A 12,537-nucleotide genomic window follows, 5' to 3' on the forward strand; every position below is an offset into this window, starting at 1 on the left:
TTGCTGCAGAAGGTATTTAACCCCTTTATGGAAATCACGTAACAGAATGAGGAACCTACCATACGTCACTTATTTTCTTAATCTCACCCTAGTACCGTGCCACAACGCTAACAGCGCGGGCACTACACCTGGGAAACCCAGGGGCATCCATCCCCTGCTCGCCGCGAGGACGCGGCAGGCATCAGCAGCCACGCACCGCGACCGCTTAACAAATCACCTCCAAAGTGACGTTTCAAGCGCATTTCTAATGACCACATCCCTTCCCTCCTGTGCCGTGGATTCCCGGAGAACACCCGCAAGCCTTCCAGGAACGGGAGGCCTGCGCCCGAGCTTCAATTGCGAGGGATCAACGCGGCGTTCGCCACGTGCGGTTCCCTACCTGAACTGACCGTGACACGACTTCGCTTTACCCCGGTTTCCATTTCTCCTGTTGACAGGGACTGTCTGATAAGAGAATACTTGCTGTTTTAGACCACCCTTACAATTTAGACAGTCAGAGAATCTGCCTGTTGCCTGCGCCTGGTAACACTGAGGCCCCCGCTACCATTGTAAACAAATTGAGAAAATAGTACAAGATGATAGAAAAATTACCTTCTGGAAAGCAAGACGGAGCCAAGGCCGCAATTTATTAAATCCAAGGGTTTTGTGATTTCACTGTAAAGTGTAGTTTTATAAACAAAACTAAACTGTTTTTCTATAAACATACCTACACGATTGGCCACTAAATTCTCTCCACTTAGTGGAAAAGAGTATTAGAATATCATAATTAAACCTAAGTGGGAAAATTGCCATAAGTTTTAAAGAAATGGCTCGGATGTAAGTCTAGCCAATTTCTATGCTTACCAGAAATTTATTTAGAAGCTATTAAAAACCTTACAACGGCGAGTTTGAACATTTGCAGAGGATCTGACCGTCCATGTGAGTCCCATGCACTGATCTCCAGAGAGTCTGGGCCCCTGCGGGCTCCAGGGAATGGCAAAGGGCAATTCTGAGCGATTAACTCCAGCCTTCGGAGCTTGAACCCTCACCTCAAAAATGGACCGAAGAGATGCAAGTATGTTTTAACGCATAAGACAGAAACAAGCCCTGTTGGTGGCCTGGAAGCTTCTCTAATGTTAACATTCATTCCTCATGTTGCAAGATATTTTAATAAGTGTTTTCTCTGCAGATGATGGACTCTTGTCTAACAGAGATGGACTGGAGCCAAATCATTCAGATTTTAATAGCTCATGAACGCAGATCTCGCTTCCCGCTCCAGCTCTTCTCGAAAGAGAGGCGTTTGCATTAGCAGAAAACAGAAGACATTATCTCTTTGATTTATACAGAATCCATTAAACTAAACGACAAAAACTTGCAATGCTGAGGAGGAAAATGAAGGTGCAGACCACCCGCCCTGCTGGGACGCAGAAAGCTTCAATACGCACATTTGGAGCATGGTGGTGGTATCTCCTACACCCCCTCCCTTCTTCTGTGCTAACCAACAGGGAATTAGAAGAACCCAGGACTAATCTGACCCAGCGCTGAGAAGTAACAAACTACCCGGAACGATCACACAGGCTCTGCTCTACACTAATTTATACCAGTGTAGACTTGGAATATCTTTACCAAAGGCAACTCGCTCTAATATCATTGACGGGACTTTTTCAGATTTATATCGGAGTAACCAAAGACAGAATTTAGGCTTTAAAACACTGAAAGAGATAAACACCAAATGCAGAAAAAGATGTATTTGAAATTTTAGAAGTCTTACTTTCTCCTGCATTCTGCTGAAAAGGTTTGGGGTTTTTCTCACGCTAGGGAAGTTTCAGCTTAATGCAGCATTGCTAAGCACCGTAATTTATTTCACTGTCAGCTTTCTGGAGACTTAGCAAAATTTTTCTTGTATTAAATATTAGTGAAATACCCCCCAAACTGCAGAAATCAGTATCTATGAGAAAAAAGCTGTATGAAACCAGTCTTATTTATTTGTTTCTGTTTATGATGAGAGAGATTTTAGTGCTCTAATTATCATTATCAGTGCAAAAACACCTGCTGGTTCTAGCTGGTGTTTCTATTAACACAGCGTGCCACTTCAATAAGTTTTCTGTTGGCAATCCAAAATCAAATTACTTCTTGTCTGAAAATTATTGTTACTTGCTGCTGCTAAATGTTTACCATGCCTGTCATTTTCTAACCTTTTCTTTACGGTTAAGAAAAAAAAGAAGATCACCCGCCGTTCTCACATTTTGTTTAGTAAGGGCTTATGAAACTCTGATTACTGCCAAGCTAAGCACGCTCTCGCGGCGGTCTGTGTGTAACAGGCGGCGGGGGCCGCTGGTGACACCCCTGAGCCCCGCCAAGCCATCCCGCTGGAGGTGGTGACGGTGGCGCCTGGGTGACCCACGCTGGGTGACTCCGCTGCTCCGAGCGTCCGCCGAGAGGGAACGTGCTCGGCCAAGGGGTCCCCTGGAGACCCGGCCCTGCTCCCTCCGTCGGCGTTTTTGGACATTGCCTTTTCCTCCGTGCCCGTAAAGGATCTTCTTCCAGAGCGTCGCTCCACTCCAGCAGCTCAGCTATGAAAACTTCGAGTTATTAAGGACTTGCCCCAGCCACAGAGAGCTGCTAAAGATGTAGCACGGCCTTAAAATTTTTCTTTTAACAGACATCAGGAGGCGTTTTAAACCCTCCTGTTTCAAATATAATTACACCGTGGCAAAGTTATTTTTAAGCCGTTCCCATCTCCCGCTGCGAGCTAGGATTAGTCTTTATTTAGCAGTGAAGAAGAGCGCCACGTCTCCTGTCCTGGTTCAACCTCGGAAGCCCGCGATGGGCGTCGTGGCCCGCCGCTGCGCGCTCTGCGCGGCCCCTTGTTACAGGGAGGCACTTTCCGCAAAGCCCGTCGCCCGCGCTGCTGCTGCTGCCGAGGCACGAGAGCAGCAGAACGAACACCACGCCGCTCATCTCCTCCCCTCCCTCCTCGCTCGCTCCCTACCGGCACTTTTGCCGCTAATGTAGACCAAGTTTCCTAGGGTATGTTGGTGCCTGCTGCAATTTGACCCAATCCAAGGAAGATTTTAGAAAGACCACGCTGCCGAAGCGACAGCTAGCCAATCGGTGGTAGCATCCCTAACCTGCTATCCGTCTGGGGTCTGGTATGCTCAGCGCTTGGGTGCTGAGCTTCCAAACCGCGCCGCTGGGCCAACATGCAAAGTGACTCTGAGAGAAGACAATTCTGTCTCCATTTCAAGTTCATGTCAAAGCAGCCTTTATGCATACACCTGAGAGCCTTCTGGAAGTGATGGTTAAAAGCAAACAAAATATTTTAATTTGGTGACGTTAAAATGGTGGAATTAATTTAAAAATTAATTTGGTACACTACTTATCACTTGGTGGGAAAAAAAAACATTCAGATATCACAGCTTCACACCTGAATTTATTCTTCAAGCTTAACAAAGCTTTTTTGGCCAGCAATTTTCTTATACAACACAGATCTGACAGAAAATGCAGCAGTCTGAAGAAAATGCATTTGATTTCTGTTGTATTCTATAAATAGCTACATGCCTTGTCTTACAAGCACTGACATCCTTAAAATCAGTCATCTGTCATCAATGACAACATTCACCAAAGCCAATGGACCTCCTTACTCAACCAGTAACTCCTGAGTACAAGTTTTTGCAGGGACACGATTCAACTCACAGCACATGTTGGCTTTTGAATCGATAATTAAATCACTTCTTTTTTCAATTTTCAGTTATTGAAAAGAGCAAAGAAAGGTACATATTCAGCTGTCACTTCAGGGAAAAGTACAACTTCTCAAAAAATTATACAGATTTGCTCAGACCTAGAGAAATGCACAGGTTCAAAACAAAAGTTTTCTCAACTTTAAATCTAACCACATGTAGTACATTTTTTCCATTTTTCTTCTCCTGGTATGACTAATGCTCTTTGTTCATTGATGGCTATATTCTGCATTCTTTGCTTCCTTTTTCTTCCAAGGGAGTTTATCTATTTTTAGAATGTAGATATCAAACTAATTTTTCTTCAAAAGAAGAAATATCAAAAACTGCACAAACAGAGAGGGAAGACAATTAGATCTTGGCAGTCAGTCCTATGCAAGACTGGTATGAACTGGTGAACTTTCACACCTTGAAGTGAGTATATCAGCTAATGGCAGGACAGAATGGGGGCAATAATGTGTCTTTTCATTTTACATTCTTCTTGCTTTCCTGCAAATATTACAAGAAGCTTTATGAAGTAATCTGGCTTCTGAGTTGATCTAGATGACTCAAGAGAGCTTTTGCCTTCTGCTGGAAAATGCCTCATTTTTAAGGTGCTAAAGCTATTTATGACAAGGCCTCACAAGGTCTGTCCGAACTTGCTAACTAACTAGAAGTTTGGCAAGTGTTTCCCTCTGCAAAGGGTTCTGAACACCTGCAAGAGCTCTGCATGATGACTTGTTGGTTGTACATCATGGACAATCTTTCCATCTCACTTCTGAAATACAGCAAAGTCATCAACTATTTTGGATGTTCTTGGGGTTAAATTACACTGATTAAAGGTGTTTCACTGAATTTGAAGGGAAACAGTAACTACTATTGATCACCTCATTACATGTAACTAGCCTAGAAATCAGTACAAAGAAGATGCACGATTTGATGGGAATGGAAGTGATGTAATTTCAGAGTCACCTAAATAACAGCAAATTTAAAGCTTCCCAAAATCTATTGCTTGGTTAAAAATTGTTTAGGATGATCACCTTTTCAAAATGAACCAGAAAGACCCTTGCTAAGCACCTCTCCATAGCCTGTGCATGCTGTAGGAGTCAACCACAGAATCACATCAACATTTCCCTCATTGAAGAGTTGGGTGCAGTGGCCTGCTAGTCAAATCTTTGTGACATTTGAGGGCATCTTTCTGAGCTACTATATGGGGTCTTGCATTTAATGGGTCCATCCAGAGCTATTCCAAGGTTAGCTCTGCAGGTGCTTTCATGGCAATGGAGAGCGTCTCAGCAGCTTCAATGTAATAACGCCGTTGTGATTCTTTTGATGGAACACACGCTCCTTAACATAGGAAGGAGCTGATATCAGTGCAAGGTGGTGCAGGAATATGAAAAACATATTAGGAAACATGCATCAGTCAATGAAAAGGTTCTCATTTGCATTATTAGCTTCTACATTGTTTTGCTCTACTTCTCCTTTTCAGTATATGAACATCTTATTCATTTTGCTTTCAGGTTATGCATTCTACCTAATATAACATTCCTATGAAATCTAAGTTTTCCCATGAAATATGCATATGCAGAACACGCAGCCTTTCCCTCACAAGCTCTTTCTTTTCTCTGGTGCACATAAGGAAGTGTATGTGAGGCCAAGCAGCAGAATGAAACGTCCCAAGCCACCACTGCTTTGCTCTTTCCTCCAACCCTGGTAAAACTGGATTTTGCTGCTTCAATTTCAAGCTACTTGCTTCTGCTGCTGATAGGAGCAGAGGATAGGTCATATCCATCCCTGAAGAGCAAAGGTATCAATTCTTGCCTATTTCTCACTTTCTCTTAATCAAGTATTAATTGGGGGTAGCCACTTCACCCTCAGACAACACTTAGCAAAAACGAAAAAAGCTAATGTTCCATGCTTTCAGGAAGGGAATAATAAAGACTGATTTCTTTGTGTGAATTCTTGTAGGCAAAATAAAATAATAATAACAATTTAAAGATGCTACACCACTCAAATTTGCTTAGCTAAGCCCATTCCATCATGCAACAAATTGAAGGAATGAATCGCAGTGTTCATAGAGTGGACTTTCCTTCCCCTGTTTTTTTTTAACTTGCTGAGTTGGGCAAACCACAATTAGAAAAGATGAGGAGCTCTAAGCACACAAGACAAATACTTACACGGGAGTAACTACATTTAAAACAAAGTAAATATGTGTTTGGGTCCTCACTAAGCTGTTTGTCTGTTTAAGTTCTGTGATTTTGGTCTAGCTGACTTGACAAAAAATGATATACTCTGTCACCAGCGATGGCCAGGAATCCTGACTATCCAAGGTCTCTTTTTCACTGTTAAGAAACATAAGCCTGTCTCATGCTGTTGTACCTTTCTTACGACTAGCAGCAGTCTAGAGAGCTATTTCAGGATAGATATGCTACTAAAAATTATCAACAAAACTTTAGAATGTTACAAATGGAGCCTCTTTTCTTCAAAAAAAAAATCCCAATACACATCTGTTATATATTACAACATCAGCATACGCATTTAGCTAGCTGAGATGGTGAAAATTTTGGAGTGAAAAATCAGACTGAGCAGAGTTCAGACTCAATAATCCTGCTCCATCCTGAAGGCCAGCGAAGGAGCACCCACTACTGCCTGCTTGGGCACCACACATTACTCGTTGGGTTCAACAGACAGGATTCCTCCTCTGCCAAAGACAGACTACCTCCCAGGGTTAAGGAGATATTTTGTGGTTTTGAAATTCCCTACAAATTAAAATTTAAAACGTTTTTGATTTACCATTCCCTGAGTCTGAGACTCAGATAGTTCATTTAAAAATTTACCCCAAAATTTAGTGTCTGACCAAGTCTCTTCTCAAAGCTACAGCCACAAAGGGAAAAATCTCCTAGCGTTACTAGATCAAATCCAGGAACTAATTTCAACTCAGCCACATTCATGACTCATGCTTCATTTTCATAAACTTTAAAGTGATGTACTCTGCAGTCATGAAAACTTGTGAATAGCAATTTTAAGCCGAAATATTTGCTGAAAGTGGATTTCAAAGGAAAGTGTTCTAAGACCTGAAATTCTTTTAGTTGTCAGTCACTCAGCCACAAGAAGTGTTTCAGCTCATTTGGGAAAGACGACCGCGATTTTCATGAATAAACTACCACACTGAGTGCTCCTTTTAGAGGGGAACGGAGCATTAGACCTTCTCATCCGTCACCCCCCCACAGCCCTGGTAGGTGAACACTACAATTCAGATCCTAAACTAGGCTCTAAACAAGGTAGGTTCTTGACAAAGCTCGCCCAGATCTATTGCTCTAACTTAAAGATGTTCTCACAGTTCTCTTTAGAGATTTAAACAACAGTCAGTATAATTGAATATATTTTCTTCTGCTTTCTATCGACCTTACACTTGCCATATCAAGATAATAACATTCCTTATAAGTTGCCTGGGGCATTTCTGCAAGGTCAAAAAGACACAAGATACAGCTAGGGATAAACCTAGCTTGAATCACTGCATCCGTTCGTGCTTCGGTGCATCTGCAATGCTGATGGAGACAAATCAAAACTGGCGCACTGGGAATATTGCACTCAACTTCCTAGAAAACAGGGGAAGTGGCATGGTCAGAAAAAGAACCTGCAATGCCAATGAATACCGAACGTCCTGCTTGGGCTACGACCCTGCTAATGTGTATAACAAACAGGACTTAGCCTGCACGTAGGATGCAGACAGAACCACACTGGTGCAAAAAAAAATTCACATTGGCCAAGAGATGCCACAATTCCTGCAGGATGGTGACTTTTTAACAGGATATGCTGCATATTCAGCTGCAAATCTCTTCCCTTCCCCATAGGTTCTCAGGAACACGGACTTGTTGCTTCAGCTTAGAGGGCTCTGCTGACTTCCAACTGGTGACAACTGAAGTTACACTTGAGAAGGAATTTAGGATAATTAATACTGCAGAATTTGGGGGAAGAAGTACGTGAAAACCACCAACAGATAACATCTTGTGTCTTAAATAACTGCTGTCCACTTGGTGCCACTAAAAACCAGTTATCAGTTCTCTTCTTTTGCTGAAATTACATCTTCATTCACTTTATCGTACTGCAGAACAGGGTGCACGTGCTCTAGAAGGACAGCTAGCCTCAGTGCAATTACAGCTCAGCCCTCGTCTCTGGGCGCCTGAGCCAAAAATCAGTGGCTCTCATGGAAGCATATGGTAAAGCTGTGATACTGCAGTGAATAATGAAGTAGATCTGGTGTTTTCATAAAACAAAGGTCTAAACGGACTTCAAAAAGAAAAGAGAGACAGCATTAGTGCTTGTATTCCATTAGTAACGCCGCAGAATCCTATTTTCTGCTTCTCACACAACTGAATTAAATTCCATTAAAAAAAATGAAGAATTCAATCCTGCCATCTCTTGAAAGGTTTACCTATACAGTGCAAAGCTATGTTGTTGTCACTTGCCATTAAAGATAATCATTCTGGCATGGTTTTCTCTTGCTCGCATTTGTGTTGTTTTACTAGCTCTTCCGTAACACTGTAAGAGGAATTCCAAATTTTAACATAGTTATTAGTCTTGATTTTCAACCTCTCAGCAGAGTTGTTTTCAACGGAGCACAGGGGAGCAGGAAGGAGTACGACTCAGACATTGTAGTCGATCGTTACCTCCGAGCACATACACTTAGATTGCTTTTCTTTGATGCTGCTGCCAATTCCATTCACAAGCGTATAAAAAAAGGTCATGACATTTAGAATAACAGTACTCTGGAAATTAAATGTTCCTTTACATTTTTGATTTCTGAAAGTAATTTATTATGGAATAATATTTGAATATGATTGAATGAATGTGTAAAGATTAATGCAAACTGCCTTCAAATTGGAAGTTCGCAGGCACATATATTTAACCTTGTTGTATAACAGGCATAAAAAGTTTATGCAGTAGCTCAAGGAGCTGCATTTCCATTTTGCTGGAAGCATTTGCACTGTAATTCTCCTTAGTATTTTACCACTGACATGACTACACAAGGCATGAGGCTTAGCTCTCTATCATCTTCTACTTAAGACGATGCTGTATTTGAATGGACAAACTTCGCATCTAAACAAGGAGGAGAAACAGTCTCTCTGCTGTCTACATCGTTCTTTCACACCAATTTTTTGTATAAAAAATCAATCTACTGTTTTTTATGCCAAGTCAGCAACATAAATGAAACCATAGTACTGTATCAGGAAATTAAAAGAATTTTAGGTTAAGACTAGATAAAACACTAGGACACCAAGTAACCAAAATGCTAGTCAGATATTCCAGACTGAGAGGTCTGGAGGTCTGAAGAACGGGAGACCACCCTCGTGATGCTGTGACCAGGCAGGCTTCATGGTTGTGTAATGTTCTGCCATGCGATTGCCTTGTGCACCCCACACACATCAGCTTAGACATTATTCAGGGCTTATTTCTCCAAAACCAGGTGACACTACTTGTTGATCAAAAAGGAGAATCTTCACAAAATGTTGTACTATTGAGAGTTTCTCTATGGTCAGCAACTAGAACTCACAATTCTCACAAAAACCTCGCTAGCATCCAGACTGCAAAGGGCAGACACACACAATACAACACTCCTCTTCAGATTCTGCTAAAATTGCACCTGGTTATAATATATCTGGGTATACAGAATTTACTTGTGAGTTCTCAGGTAAACTTCTGGGAGCTCTTTGCTAAAAGATCAAGAGCACAAAAATATTTGGTTTGAGACTCCCTTATACTCCATGGGCCAGCTGAAGAGACGAAGTGTTAAGAGAGGAGCCTGAGTAAGTAAATTTAAGGAAGTCTTAATTGGTGTTACTGGCATGTTCAAAGATCCAGAGGAAAATTTAAGATAAATTGGGTTAGAACGTTCCTTCGTTATTGATTATTTGAGTCTCAACACCAAATTCTTTTGTGGGCCTTTTGCTAATGAAGTCCATGGAGGTTTGCCCACTAACACAGTGATTCAACTTCTCTCCCTGGATTTATATGGCCAGAACGTGCTGCTCTTCTGCTTGCTGAATGCCCAATGAAGATCTATGAACTGCTTGGCTGCAGATTAACGAAGCAAGTGTCTAAAGAGGAAACGGCTGTCATCTGACAAGGACGCTGCGCCACCTTCAGTGGACTCCCTTCTGGCTTATTTTTTGAGCTCATGACAATTTTGGATAGAAGCTTCTCTTTAATGTGTCACCCTAAAATGTGGTGATATGGAAGCAGCTGTTAAAAGATACAGTATAGAGTTTAATGCAAATGATGCCACCATTTATAAATCGCATGGATATGCTCATGTGTACCTATCTGCTCTGGGAGCAGATCCTTTACGCCTCCTGAGCCCTGGCTACTCCACGAGTGGCACCGGGCCAACCTACAACAGCAGGGGCTGCTGCCTTGTGCTTTGGGAAGCTGCATCACACCATCGAGAAGATTTCAGCGCCTATCCCAGAAAGCAATAGCCAATGATACAGCAGAAGATGATATTACTAAGAATTTTTTATGTATATGCACACACATATTCACTTGTGCACCTGTACCAGTATGTTGCAGGCTTAGGAGCAGCTCCTCTGCACACTCTCGATGCAGGAGATGCCTAGTGTAGTATTTTGAACATTTCTATATACACTTGATGAAGATCTTCTGTATCTCCTAGGTGACTGTGCTCCTTCAAGAGGGCAGATGCAAACCTGCAGAGCACTCGCTCCATGCCACCCCAGAGATGGCAGAAGTAAGGCTATCATTTAATAGCCTTGTTCCCGCTGCTGTCTCCAGGGCAGTGGCATGAGTACTGTTAACTCAAATTTGGCCTCAGGAGAAAGCATTCAGGAAAGCTGCTTCACAGATCACCCCATCCATTAAACTAACGGCTAGAGTTCTGAGTAAAGCAAAATAAGAGCCTGGGCTTCAGAATACATATACCCTGTCAAATTGCATTTATCAAGATAAGGGTTATTAGAATCTTTTTTCTCTTGTGTGAATGAAATTGTAACTTAAAATGTCACTGAAGATTTATTAATCTGATACTCCTTCTGATAAGGGCAAAAAAGAGGGCATATAGGCAGCAGGGTATGAGAAGAAAAGTATGTTTGTGCCTGACTGCAAGAGAGAAAATATGAATAAGGCAATTCATCAGCAAGTATTCTGTAACCAAAAGATTCAAACCACATAAAGCAATATTAAAGTTATATACTGATTTCAGAGCCTTCCATCTAAAATGCTTCATCTGAGTTTGATAGGTATGCAGAAAAATGCCAGTAATTTACCAAAGATGGAATAAACCTGCATTTTTGGAATCTAGGCTGTAGAATCACTCTTTGTTCCAGAAAGCAGATGAATCATTATAGCTTAAGCACGATACTAGGTTTCCTGAAGGAATTTTGGTACTTAAAAATCCCCAGCAATAATGGGAGTGTTGTTAAAGAGCGCAGCTCCAGTTAAGTTCCGCTGGAAGGAGCAAAAACTTCTGATGGCTTCAACTGGAATTTTGTATGTGCATATGTAACAGAGAAAGGGAGAAAGGCAGGCAGGGAGGCGGGCAAAGCCTTGCGGAATCTGATCTCCTCCTAACGCCGTAAAGGAAACTCCAGCACTGTTTACCTATTTGCATGCAATTTATAGGCAATGATCTTCAGATTCTAATCGTTCAGGCGTTTAGGAATGCGCTTCACCACAGGCAGATTGATCATTTCCTTGAAGTTAAGCACATATGTAAGGGTTTTGCAGGACCAAAATGGAATTTGCCCTGAGTACAAGCCCACCAAAGTACTGCCCCGGAAAGCTCCTTTGCCAGGTCACCCATGCTGCCCTTCTGCCTGTTCCCCTGAAGCCTTCAAGCGAAAACTGGCAACATTGTACAAGAGGCTGAAGTATGTGACCACCACCAGCAGCACCACCAGTGTTTAACGTTTTTTTTTCTTTCCCTGTTTCTATCTTTCTACTGTTAGGATGGGTCCCTACAGACATAGGAGTAGCATCAAAGAGAGATTCTCAAATACTTTGGGGTCAAGCAGACTGCTGTCAAAGCTTCATCCTTTTTGCATTCCACATGTAAGTGCACAGGGCAAACAAACACATTTCACTGCTTAACATGACACAGCAAACCCCGTGTAAATCACCACTTTGCCCTTGTGAGCTATTAGTAGCGACATGAGGCCAGCAGCTGACAGCGATTTAACTCTATTAGCACTGCTCCTAAGGGGGAGAAGACAACACCGTCTTTAGAAGGCTAATATTCACATTGCTGTAGCTGCTCCCACCAGCACATCTGCACTGATTTTAAGAAACCACAGTCACTTCTCACTTCCAAAGGGCTTTGACATAACAGGGCTGAAGTTCCTTGACAAAACCTGGCTGTGGCACCTGTCCTGCTTTTGCCGGTGTTTTGCTCTTAGTCAATCTATTCTTCAAGAACTAATTCCCTCTGGACGTGGTCACTCTTAGACAGTTTGTGGTTACCTCCTTGGGGAAGAGCTGAGGGAGTAAATCAGCTCACTAGGTTCACAGACCTAAATACAGCATTGCTAAAGAGCTGTAAGACAACAGCTGTTGGTGATGGGACTCTAATCTTCAGTTTTATATGGCATCATTTATGATGAGTTTGTTGTCGCATAGTAATTCGTGTACCATCAGCCAAACAATTTTATGTATAAATACAGATACATACATATAGTTAATATTTGTTCAATTTCTAACATTAGTAACGGTAACAAGAATGGTAATACAGCTCCTAAGTAACATGTGTTTGTGAGTGTGTGCCTATGCAACTTTAAACATCTTTTTGGATTATATACAGAAAAATCCATTTAGCTACTGATATATACAC

General features: G+C 41.9%; 1 protein-coding gene across 1 annotated transcript in view; it reads right to left on the bottom strand.

Annotated features, from left to right (window-relative positions):
* SPOCK1 (SPARC (osteonectin), cwcv and kazal like domains proteoglycan 1) overlaps nt 1-12,537 on the bottom strand; it is a 315,856-nt gene that overhangs the window by 51,999 nt on the left and 251,320 nt on the right. The window lies entirely within an intron of this gene.

The sequence above is a fragment of the Rhea pennata genome, chromosome 14, assembly GCF_028389875.1.
Source record: "Rhea pennata isolate bPtePen1 chromosome 14, bPtePen1.pri, whole genome shotgun sequence".
NCBI classification, from domain to species: domain Eukaryota; kingdom Metazoa; phylum Chordata; class Aves; order Rheiformes; family Rheidae; genus Rhea; species Rhea pennata.